We start from the raw sequence: 11189 nt of genomic DNA on the forward strand, positions 1-11189 counted from the left end.
GCTATTAGAACGTTTAATTGCCCTGCGATTAAACAACTTGTTATTGGAACGGGCACTAATTGCGCCTAATCAATACGGATTCACTCCTGGAAGGTCCTGCGAGGACGTCCTTGTAGACTTCATTTCTTCTGTTGAACACTCTAGTTTCAAGTATACTCTTGCTCTCTTTATTGACTTCGAGGGTGCTTTTGATTCCCTTTGGTGGGAAAGTGTCCTCGAACGTTTACGTCATGCCGAATGTTCCCAGCAACTTTATCTTATAATTAAGATCTATTTTTCTAACAGATTTATCACCGCCAGATCTAAGTACAGACAAATTTTGCGTCAGGTCTTTCGAGGGTGTCCTCAAGGCTCCATTTTGGGACCACTTTTCTGGAACTTTGTTCTGCAAGGTTGGATTACCCGAACCTTTGACAACGTGAAGATCATGGCATATGCGGATGATTTGACAGTCCTTGTTGGTGGCAATTCAAGGTCTTCTATTGAAATATCCGCTGAGAAAGTTCTATCTGATCTTCAGCAATGGACAGTTGAAAATAATTAAAATTAGTTCTACCAAGACAAAAATTATGATCCTTGGCTCTAAATTGGACGTTCATCGACCACCAAGAATTAAAATAAACAATAGACAAATACCTGTAATAACGGAAATTAAACTTTTGGGAATAACTATTGACAGCAAGTTAAATTTTCTCCCCCATTTATCCAATCTGCTAATTAAGATCAGAAATTTCACCGGCGCTCTTGTCAGAGTTTCTAGAACTGAGTGGGGTCTTTCTAGAAGATGTTTAAGAATCTACTATAACTCTGTGTTTCTCCCTATGGTTGCGTATGCTGCTGGCGCTTGGTTCCATAGGGTGCGAACTGTACAATTTCAAACAAAATTGATGTCAATCCAGCGTACAATGTTACTTTGTATTTTGAAGATTTGTCGAACAGTTTCAACACCTGCTTTACAGGTTTTCGCCGGGACGTTACCAGTAGATCTCTACGTAATTTTCAGAGGTTTATGTTATCGCTTGAAACGTCAGAGTTTCACTCAGATCCTTGGTATTTCTATTAACACTCAAGTCGATGTTAAAGCTGAACGACAAAGAATTTGGCAAGAGTTGATCAACTTGTGGCAGAGTAGGTGGGATGGCACAACACTGGCAGTGTAACGCGTAAGTTTTTTTCTGAAGTTGACTCTCTTACGGATAAAAAATCTACAGTCTGGTTTAGCCTCGACTTGTTTACCTCCTATTTGATATCAGGACACGGATCATTAAATAAGAAATTGTTTAAATTTCGCTTGTCTCCTACGGAACTCTGCCATTGTGGCGGTGTGGAAGATTGGCAGCACGTGTTGTACTCTTGTCCCTCATACAATGAATTTCGAGTAATTCTGCAGAATGCAATTCCCAATTTTTCATTTTATTTTATTTTATTATTTTTTTTATTTATTTTATTTTTTTTTTTTATTTATTTATTTATTTTTTTTAGGTCCTAGTCACTGAAATCCCAGGAAACTAGGTGGCAGGACCTGTCGGAGCAACTCGTCGTGATTCTGGACACCCGGTCAGCCTCCACGTGGCAAGGTACGGGCAACGTCGGGTCCCACCAGGGGCCTGGCGGCCAATAAGCCGGACAAACAATGGGCACAACAGATCACACTGCACAGACACGGCCCACACACTTTCAACTCTCTGGCTTGACAGTGTACTGTCCTCGATACAGCGAACATACGCGGAGATGGGAGAAATCCCAGGCGCCGTCTGACACGAACATACCTTATACCTTATCTCCGGTTGGCTGAAACAATGCGAGACTGACAGTCAGTTCATCCACCACCTTTCTCCGCCTGCAGCGCTGTCCACGATGAGATTTGATTCCGGAAATGGCGTATTCCCGGTTCCTCGATACTTTCGAACGAAGATAGTGCAATTTCTGTACCACCACCGCGATAGAGTGACCCATACGTCCGGCATCCACTGTCATCTCTCTTTCAAAGGTGGTTATCTCACGACGTTTATCCAAACTGACATCGAATTACCGTCTACGTGTTGCAGTGTAGACATTTTCTTTGTGCAAATTTTCCATTCAATAAACATGTTGGTTTACATGTAGAGTTAGCTTTGCCCCCCTTTTTTTCCCTGTTTTCCTCCTCTTTTAAATGAAGAGCATTTACCAAATAATATGCAGTATTAATCACACCAAAAGAATTTTATAAGAATACACGATTTGAAATCTCAAAATGGTAAATTCCATCAGAAAAGACATTTGTAAACTAGAACACGTGCTATATAATTATGGTACACCTGTAGACTACTTGTTTACTCCTTTCAAAATGTTGAAACCAGTACATTTTAGACACACCTCAATTTTCTATTCATTGCTAATACTTCCACAAAATTTGTTTTGATTTTTTTTTTAACATCAGTATCTTTGCAAGTAAAAATCTTTAAAAATATCTTGGACAAACAAAATCTGGAAATACATATTCAAGAGAAGCACCTATTTCTATGCCTATACCAGTGTACCTATATACCTGCCAATCGGTGGGTTCGTCCACTAGCGAGAGGGGTGATAGCGTCGCGGTGCCCAGGATCTCCATGATTTTCAGTGTACGAGTATACGCATTTACGTACGAAATAGTAAAAAAAAAAAGAAGGAAAAAATCAAAAAATATTTTTTTTGATTTCAGTGGCATTAAAAAATATTGTTGTGTGTGGGTGCAACCTTAATTTTGTCCGCTGGTGTATGTGAGCGACATAACTTTGAAGGAAGTCCAATCTGACTTGAGGAAAAAATACAAGATTTGGGAGGACATCGTGAAAAATTAGCGATCTCGTTCACGAGCAAGCAGCACGACGGTGTTGTCTGCTCCAGCGTGGCTCTCAGACGCTGATAAGGAAGTGCTCGGAGTGGAGATGTAAATCAGAACGAGTTTGCGATCCCTTTCTTATCTGAGGCATGACTGATGGCCACCTTCTGGGAACAGAGTGCTGAGGGTGTCGAAAGACCAGCCCTCGCGCCACTAGCGTTCACTAACACGGGGGGGAATTACAAGCGTTTACACCGCGATGGCAGCCGTTTCAGATTAGACTCGTCCGCGATTTATTTCTTAATTTGTCTCGCATCGAGTCCCGGGCCAAGCCTTGATCGTTCCTGTCGTTTAGCAGCTCCCTCTGGTTGTAATGTTTATTTTAGGGTTCCGCTGAGATCATCGAGCGAATAAATTTTCTTCGCCAGATTAGAATGTTATGTTTAGTGAAAAGGCCATAAATAAACAATGACGTCACTCCTCCTCCCCCCCCCCACCACCCTTAAGGCATACTCGGCGCTTTCCTGCGTCGTCCTTGGTTTCTACGCAACAGCGTCGTGCGGACCGGTTTCGGCATTCGCCAAAAGAATCACGTCTAATCTGTTCAGGAAGCCGACACCTGAATACGACAGACAGACGACACGAGGGTGGGGAAACCCAGAACTGCTGCGGGACGTCTTAGAAACCTTTAGTCTTAAAGCAGCAACATACTTTCGAAACCCCCCCCCCCCCTGCTCAAATTAACATCAATCTGTATTTTGTCAATAGCACCGATGTATTTTAGGGAAGGGGAAGGGGGTGTATGGTTTTAGGACTGTGACCGCTTCTTAAAAAATGCTAATGCAACGGTACACACTAAACGGACGTGACGTCTGCTGACGTCATATCCGTTTCTATTATTCTTCTGAATGAAAACTTCGTAAAGGAAGGGCATATCTGAAGGGGGGATGGGGCAACGTTATTGCGGGAGGGCAGCTTTTGGTGGTAGCGGCGCCAGCGACCGGCAAAATAAAAATAAAAACCGCGATGTCGGTGACCTACACGCGCATATGTCGTAACCCAGTTTACGGGGGTTTCGTGTAAACCGTTGCCGGGAGCATGCGCATTGACACAAAGCCGCATTTTTATCCTCCACCCTCATAAAGTACGGCATCTCTATAAATGGCCAGCAGACGAACGAAGAACGCGGGAGCATTTCATCATTCGTTACATAACAAAATGGTGGCTGCCTATTAATTGCCCAGTTGGTCGCCAGATGGCCAGCCAATGACTGCCCGACTGCTTTTAAAGGGAAAAACAGCTCGCGTGCGTGGAATGACTTTCTAATTATAGCCTCAATCCCATCTCAAAATAATGTTACGTTGGCTCTCGGTAGCGGAACTCACTTTTCGATTCTTGGAGCATCGCACTTGACGGCGCATTCCTTTTCTCGGGTTACACAACACCTCGCGGGAGGCGATTCACGTGTTGATGCCTGCTGGCGAGGGTCGGCGCTGTTTGTAAGCGAATGTTGCCCCCCTCCCCCTTGGTACAGACAAACACGCTTTGGACAACCGTAAGTTGGAGTTCAGAATCCAGTGGAGATCGCGTTCACACGACGAGGTCATTCGTAGACCCGAATTTGCTGGAACTTTCGCTCTACGGTAATGACGCCCTCTCTCGGTAAGGGGAAGGAACTTTCCAGCCCTGATCATTACAAATTTTGAAAACTAACACACTGTGAGCAAGGAGGGGGGCGCACTGAGGGAGATGCAACATCCAAAATCCTTATCGTTTATCATTTTTTTCTTTTTTAAATCTTTTTCTGGCACATCGAAATTTCTTTCTTGGCCAACAGTTCTGTCGTGCCTGAGTGCTGACTCACTCCCCAGAGACGTGCATAGCCAGTGACATTCCTGCCTGATACTAAAGTGACACGCTCACAGCGACCAACGCTGCCAAGGTATTCCCCCACGCTTGGGTTGCGTCAGCAGTGCACATCCTGGACATGAATGGAGAGTTAGAGTGACTGAAGGCAACAGAAACAGCCGGATCACGTTGACGAGAAACGTTAAGCATCCTCCAACCTTAGCACAGTCAAAACAGCATGCTGGGGGGGGGGGGAAGGAGGACAAATCTGACAACCCCACAACTTTCTTTGCGTTCATCAGACAACAAAAAGGAACAGGAACAAACGACCTTTCCACTGACTTCGGAATGGTTTAAATGTTTTTACTCGCCGCAGTGGTTTGTTCTTTTCTTTCGTGTCACCCAGGAGACCCCCGCGGGGTGCCATTCCTACAGGATCCACCGCTGAGGTCAGTAAAATAATTAAACTTTGATGGGACGTGAGAGGACGTACTAACAACGACATTTATGACCGACAGTGGCAGCTGTAGACCATCGTGCGCACCTAGTAATTTGCCGATCCCCGAGAGCGCCTCCTTCAGGCAAAAACAACAAGCAGCGAAGAAAGCTGTGGACGGCTGAAGGAGTAATGAAAGGCAGTTCAGCTGTCGTCAGCGAAAAGTGGTTAATTAACGACTTCGATTAGTCGGCAAACTGACTGTTGAGTTCCCGGATTTCTAAAGCACACGCTGTCTCGTGCTGGAACTTATAAATAATTGTAGTCTGGTAATTAAGATAAATAAATTTCACTTTATATTCCGAGACACGGGTCCACAAGAATTTACCAGATGGATACAAGAACATCACTGTATTAAAGTCATCAGGACTTGAACCACGATCAACTTAAACGTGTGTACTAAATACTATCACGTTTGTCCATCCGGTAAAGTCATTCCTGACAGACAATTAATCCATTACACTGTAATGCAAACTTTAAAATAAATGTTAAGTTATTTATTTTAATTAACATTTAAAATAGACGTTACATATCGCAATTAACCCAATATCCAGCTTCATATTCTGCCTAACAAAAACTCGCCATCTGTAAAAACAGTTATTAGTCAAAGCCGGTTTTTGTCAAAATAGTAATCGAACTTTATGGTCTCCTACTTTGGGATAGTAATAAATACACCAGCTGCCGTTGCAGATGAACTCAACAGTTATTTTGCATCGATATTTACAAATGAAAAACCTTTTGTGGCAATGGGAAATTGTGGGAGCAAAGTTAAAAAATATGTAATTAATGATATTGAAATTTCGCAAGATTATTTAATGAAAAAACTTTCAAGCCTACAGACTAGTAAGGCTCCTGGAGTTGATGGAATATACCCTATAATCTTGAGAGAGGCGGCAAGCGAGTGCATTGAACCACTGAGGCTGGTTATGCGAGCATCACTAGACTCTGGGGAGATTCCCTTGGATTGGAAAAGTGCAAATGTATCTCCCATACATAAGGGTGGCTCTAAAAGTGAAGTGGGAAATTATCGACCTGTCAGTCTGACTTCAGTAGTAGGGAAAATCATGGAGGCATTGATCAAGGGTGGAATTCAGGATCATTTGGATCGAATTGAAATTCTCAAGGATACTCAGCATGGTTTTGTAAAGGGAAAATCATGTTTAACAAATCTGGTTCGCTATTTCGAAGGGGTCACTCACGAGCTGGATTTAGGGAATAATTTCGACATTGTTTATTTGGATTTCAGCAAAGCTTTTGACTCAGTCCCACATGAGCGGTTGCTTTATAAGCTGGAACAGGTTGGAATCACTGGGAAAATCCTTAGATGGATAGAAGGATGGCTTCAGGGCAGGAGGCAGAGGGTTGTGATAAATGGCTATTCCTCAGATTGGGTTGATGTAAGAAGTGGGGTTCCCCAAGGATCAGTATTAGGACCACTGTTGTTTTTAATTTTCATAAACGACATTGATGAAGGGATAGAGGGTGTGATGTCTAAATTTGCAGGTGATGTTAAAATTGGTAGAGTAGTTAATGATCACTGTCAAGCTGAGCTTCTTCAGAGAGACCTAGATAGACTTCAAGAATGGTCAGAAAAATGGCAGCTGTGCTTTAATCCAACAAAGTGTAAGGTATTACACCTGGGAAACAGTAATCCCAAAATAACTTATTCACTTGGTGGAGTTCAACTAAACCCAGTACTGGAGGAAAGGGACTTGGGTGTTACGATACGGTCAGACATGAAATTCTCTGAGCATTGTAAACAGGTTGCAAGGAAGGCCCATGGTGTCCTATCGATGATCTATCGAACTTTTGCAAGTAGAGATAGGGACGTGATAATCCCATTATATAAGGCTTATGTTAGACCACACTTGGAATACTGTGTTCAAGTATGGAGACCGCACCTAAAGAAAGACATCGAGCTTCTTGAAAGGGTGCAAAGAAGGGTAACTCGCCTGGTGAGATCGGCAAAAGGGCGTCCTTATGAAGAAAGACTTCGAATATGTGGGTTGCAGAGTTTGGAAACTAGACACCTTAGAGGAGATTTGATTGAGGTGTTTAAGGCTCTGAGAGGCATCAGTAAAATGAATGAGGACAAAATTTTCAAGATTATAAATGATGCTAGAACTAGGGGACATAAATTCAAGTTACGCGGGGAAATGTTTAGATTGGACTGCAGGAAGTTTTATTTTAGCCAGCGAGTTATAAATTACTGGAATAAGTTGCCTTCATGGGTGGTAGAGGCCGACAGTTTGGGGAAATTCAAAGGTCATCTGGATAGTACTTTCGGGTAAGGGAAGCGCATAGGATGATAGGATTAATTTCCTTTTTATTTAATTTTTAATTTCATTTTATTATTTTTATTTCTTTATTAATTATTATTATTTATTTATTTAATTTTTGTTTTTATCATTGTTTTGTTCGGATTTTTTTTTTTTTTTTTTTGGCTGGTGCAGCATAAGCCATAGGCTTTCTTGCACCATACGGCCGTTACTAATACTAATACTAATACTAATACTAAAGCTATAGGAGCTATAGGACACAACTTTTCTCCGTCAGAAATCCCACTTCTGTTACCACTTGATGGTTCTGTGATATCCTCAGCTAGCAATAAATTCGACTTACGAGCATCCTACTTTTCTCACAACTGTTGTATCGACTATCTTGGTTAATTACCTGTTACTTACCTGTTAATTACTTAATACCTCTCGTGGTCTTCCAACAGAAGGATTTTAGAAGAAGAATTGTGAATAGTCTTGTTTCCAAGAAAGCTTCAGTCGTGATAGCATTTCTCCGTTTGTTGTCAAAATCCATGCTTCTTTTTGTGTCATTCCTTTACAGTTTCTTGTTCCGCTGGTGTTTATTCTTCTCTTTGGAAATTTGCTCATATCCAGCCAGTTCCAGAAAAGGATGGAAAATACTTCCTTCCTCAATTATTATCCCATTGCACTTACCTCTACTCTTTGTAAATAATGGAGAAATCCATCAACTGCCAATTTTAAGCTATCTTAAAACGTTCTAATTGCTCAATAATCGCCAGCATGGATTCTGTCTTTGTCGGTGCTTATATGATTAGGTTTCTTATCTTTGGAAGAATTTTATGAAAACGTTTGGTGAAACTCAAGCAGTTGCTCTAGACATTTCAAAGGCATCTGATCGTGTTTGGCATAAGGGTCTTCTAAATACACTTTCTTCTTATGGATTGTCTACTGTTTTTGTAACTGGATCTCCAATTTTCTCTCTGACCGCTCACAACAGTTGATGGTAGATGGCTCTGTCTTTTAATTTCTCCACGAATGCTGGTGTTTCCCAAAGATCAGTTCTTTCTCACACTCTTTATCTCTTGTATATTAACGACCTTCTTCCACTGACTGGAAAAGGCGCCTCCGTAGCCAGGTGGGCAGGAGCAGCAGTGCGTAGCACACGCTTCTTGATTAGACCGGGGTTCGAGTCCGTGACCACCAAATACGGAGGATGCGGAAAGGTTAGCGAATGACCACCGCTTATCCCGGAGCAATATGGCCTTAGTTGCTAATGCTCCTAAAAACCAAATAACAAACAAACAAAACTGACTGGAAATCTTATCCATAGTTTTGCACATCTCATTCCACTTTCACTTTGAGAAAACTTTGCCCGGAAAAACGGCTTCACCTTCTCAAATATCCACCACCAATTCCTTAAATCCATATCTCCAGGCAATTTTCTAATGAGTAGGAATGTGGTTTACTGCAATCATTATTAAATTTGGTCCTGTCCTACTTACAAAAATAGTCTACGGCTCTCCTTTTTCACTTTCGATAACACTCAGATTTCTAGACAAAGTCAAATACGTGTATCAGGGATTACCCTAATTTCTAATCTCTCGTGGCATAAGCAATAAGAAATATTGCTTCCTCTAAAACTACTCTCCAGCTCGTAGATGCCATTCCAAAGAGAATGGTTAAGTGTAGTCAAGTCAACTAATGATCCGTTTCTTAATGTCCAACGTCTCAAAGTTTTTACACTTTCTGCTGCATGCCTTTGCCATAGATACTTCCATGAGCGCTTCGTTTGAATTGGCTTCTATAAACCCTCCCTCCTCTCTTCCAAACCAGTCCGAACACGTGTCACTACCAGTCAGCATCATTTTACTGTCCAGCATGAAGCTCACAACACCAATTTCCCTCCTTCTTCATTCATTCCTTCAACTTCAGATTTCGGGAACGCCTTCCTTCACATGTGCTCTTCTGGGTAGCACAGTTGGTATAATCAGTGTCTCCTAACACCGGGCGGAAAAGACCTGAGTTCGGATCCATTAGTGACGCGAGGAATTTTTATGGATCTTTTTCACAACATGGCTGAGTTAGTTAGCTTCAGACGAGGTAGCGTGGTTCTTTCTTTCCTGGAAACTCAGGTTTTTCGTTCAGCAGAGAGCAAATCGACCACAGAACACGCGCAATTTACAGACATTATATACTGCGCAATATGGTCTCTAAGTTCCTGATACACTTAAAAAAAAAACTATTACAGCCTTCACAGGTATATCCTGTAAATTGCAGTCTGCAGAAATTCAAGTCTAATGGCAACAAGTATCTTCTTCAATCTACATGTGATAGGAAGTGCTATTAGTTCTAATGCCTTTCATTTTTAGGGTTTTCTCTATAAAAAAAAAAAAAAAAGCAAGTGGTTTGTGATGAAGATGAAGACCCATCGCACTCAACAGATATATTCGATGGATGCCAGGTCTGGTGAACGTGCTAGCCATTTGAAACCTAATATGTGGATAGACACTGTACGCGTAGAAAATTTCCAAAGCATCAGTGTTAGTGGATTCAACACAATGCCTTGGCATCAACGTGTGACCAATAATGGCTAGAGATGAATGACTGTGATACCATGGTTCCTCATACCATGATTGGAGGTGTTGGCCGGTATTATGCTCTCTGATGCAGGTTGGATTATCTCTATTTCTGGCGTGTCTCTGTACACGCAGCGGTAATTACTAAATGCCAAACAGAAACATCATTCTTCGCCAAAGACGGCCCAGTATCACTCAGTCCCTAAGCGGCTTTCTCCTTGTACCACTGCAGACGCTGACAACGATGGAATGGTGTCATAGGCAGCCGAGAGAGTGCAATAATCGTGGGTATTACCCGTTTCATTGGTCACCTCTTGGACAGCTTAAGCTTAATGCAGTAATTTACATTCTGAGATTTAAAACAGGAACGTATATCCTTGGTTATCGGGTAGCATGTATTCTTCAGATCCCTCAGTAATCTGATAGCCTTTCTCCCCGTATACAGGCGCAGACGGGGACAGCGTTGATATCATGTTGCACCTTTAAACAGTCATCCTCTTGCTGTTTTATTATATAGTAGACGTGTATAATACGAGTAGGGCAACACCTGAAAGTCAGTTCAACTCCTTGGTACACTGTGATGAATATAGAACTGTTTAAAAGGCCAGAAATGCGTGCAATGTTAGACAGTATTTGTCACCGCTTTTAACTCTCCTTTCTTCAACTGATTGTACAAACCGTTCCAGACTCGTTGCTGATGCGATCTGCAGAGTGACAGGTGAAATTAAATTTGACTTAATTGTACTACAAGAACCTTACTATTTTCATGGGAAGACTTCTGGTTACTCTTTCTCAATGAGAGTAATTTAGTCTGATCACCCTGAACCCAAAACTGGGTTTGTATCCATTGACATCGACGCAGTTAATATTTCCAGCCTAACAAATCAACATACAACTTGTATTAATATTTCTTTGCCTGCCGGCACTTAATTTCTGGTCTCTCCTTGCTGTCCTTTTACTTATGTTACATCTTAATTACTTAGACACGTAATTTCTACCTTTCCATCTGCTAATCTCATAATCCTGTCTGATGTCAACGCCAAGGCTCCACTATAGCACTGTGACTCCAGTGACTTTAAGGGCTGACTGATTGAAGATCTTCTACCGTCCCATCAACTAAACCTCCTAAATAAATCTAACTCATCATACACCTTTTGCTCCTTCTGTGGTGAATCCAATATTGATGTTACCATTGCTTCGCACACACT

This window comes from Mastigoproctus giganteus, chromosome 5 (genome assembly GCF_048544385.1).
Source record: "Mastigoproctus giganteus isolate SK-2022 chromosome 5, ASM4854438v1, whole genome shotgun sequence".
Classification (NCBI taxonomy): Eukaryota; Metazoa; Arthropoda; class Arachnida; order Uropygi; family Thelyphonidae; genus Mastigoproctus; species Mastigoproctus giganteus.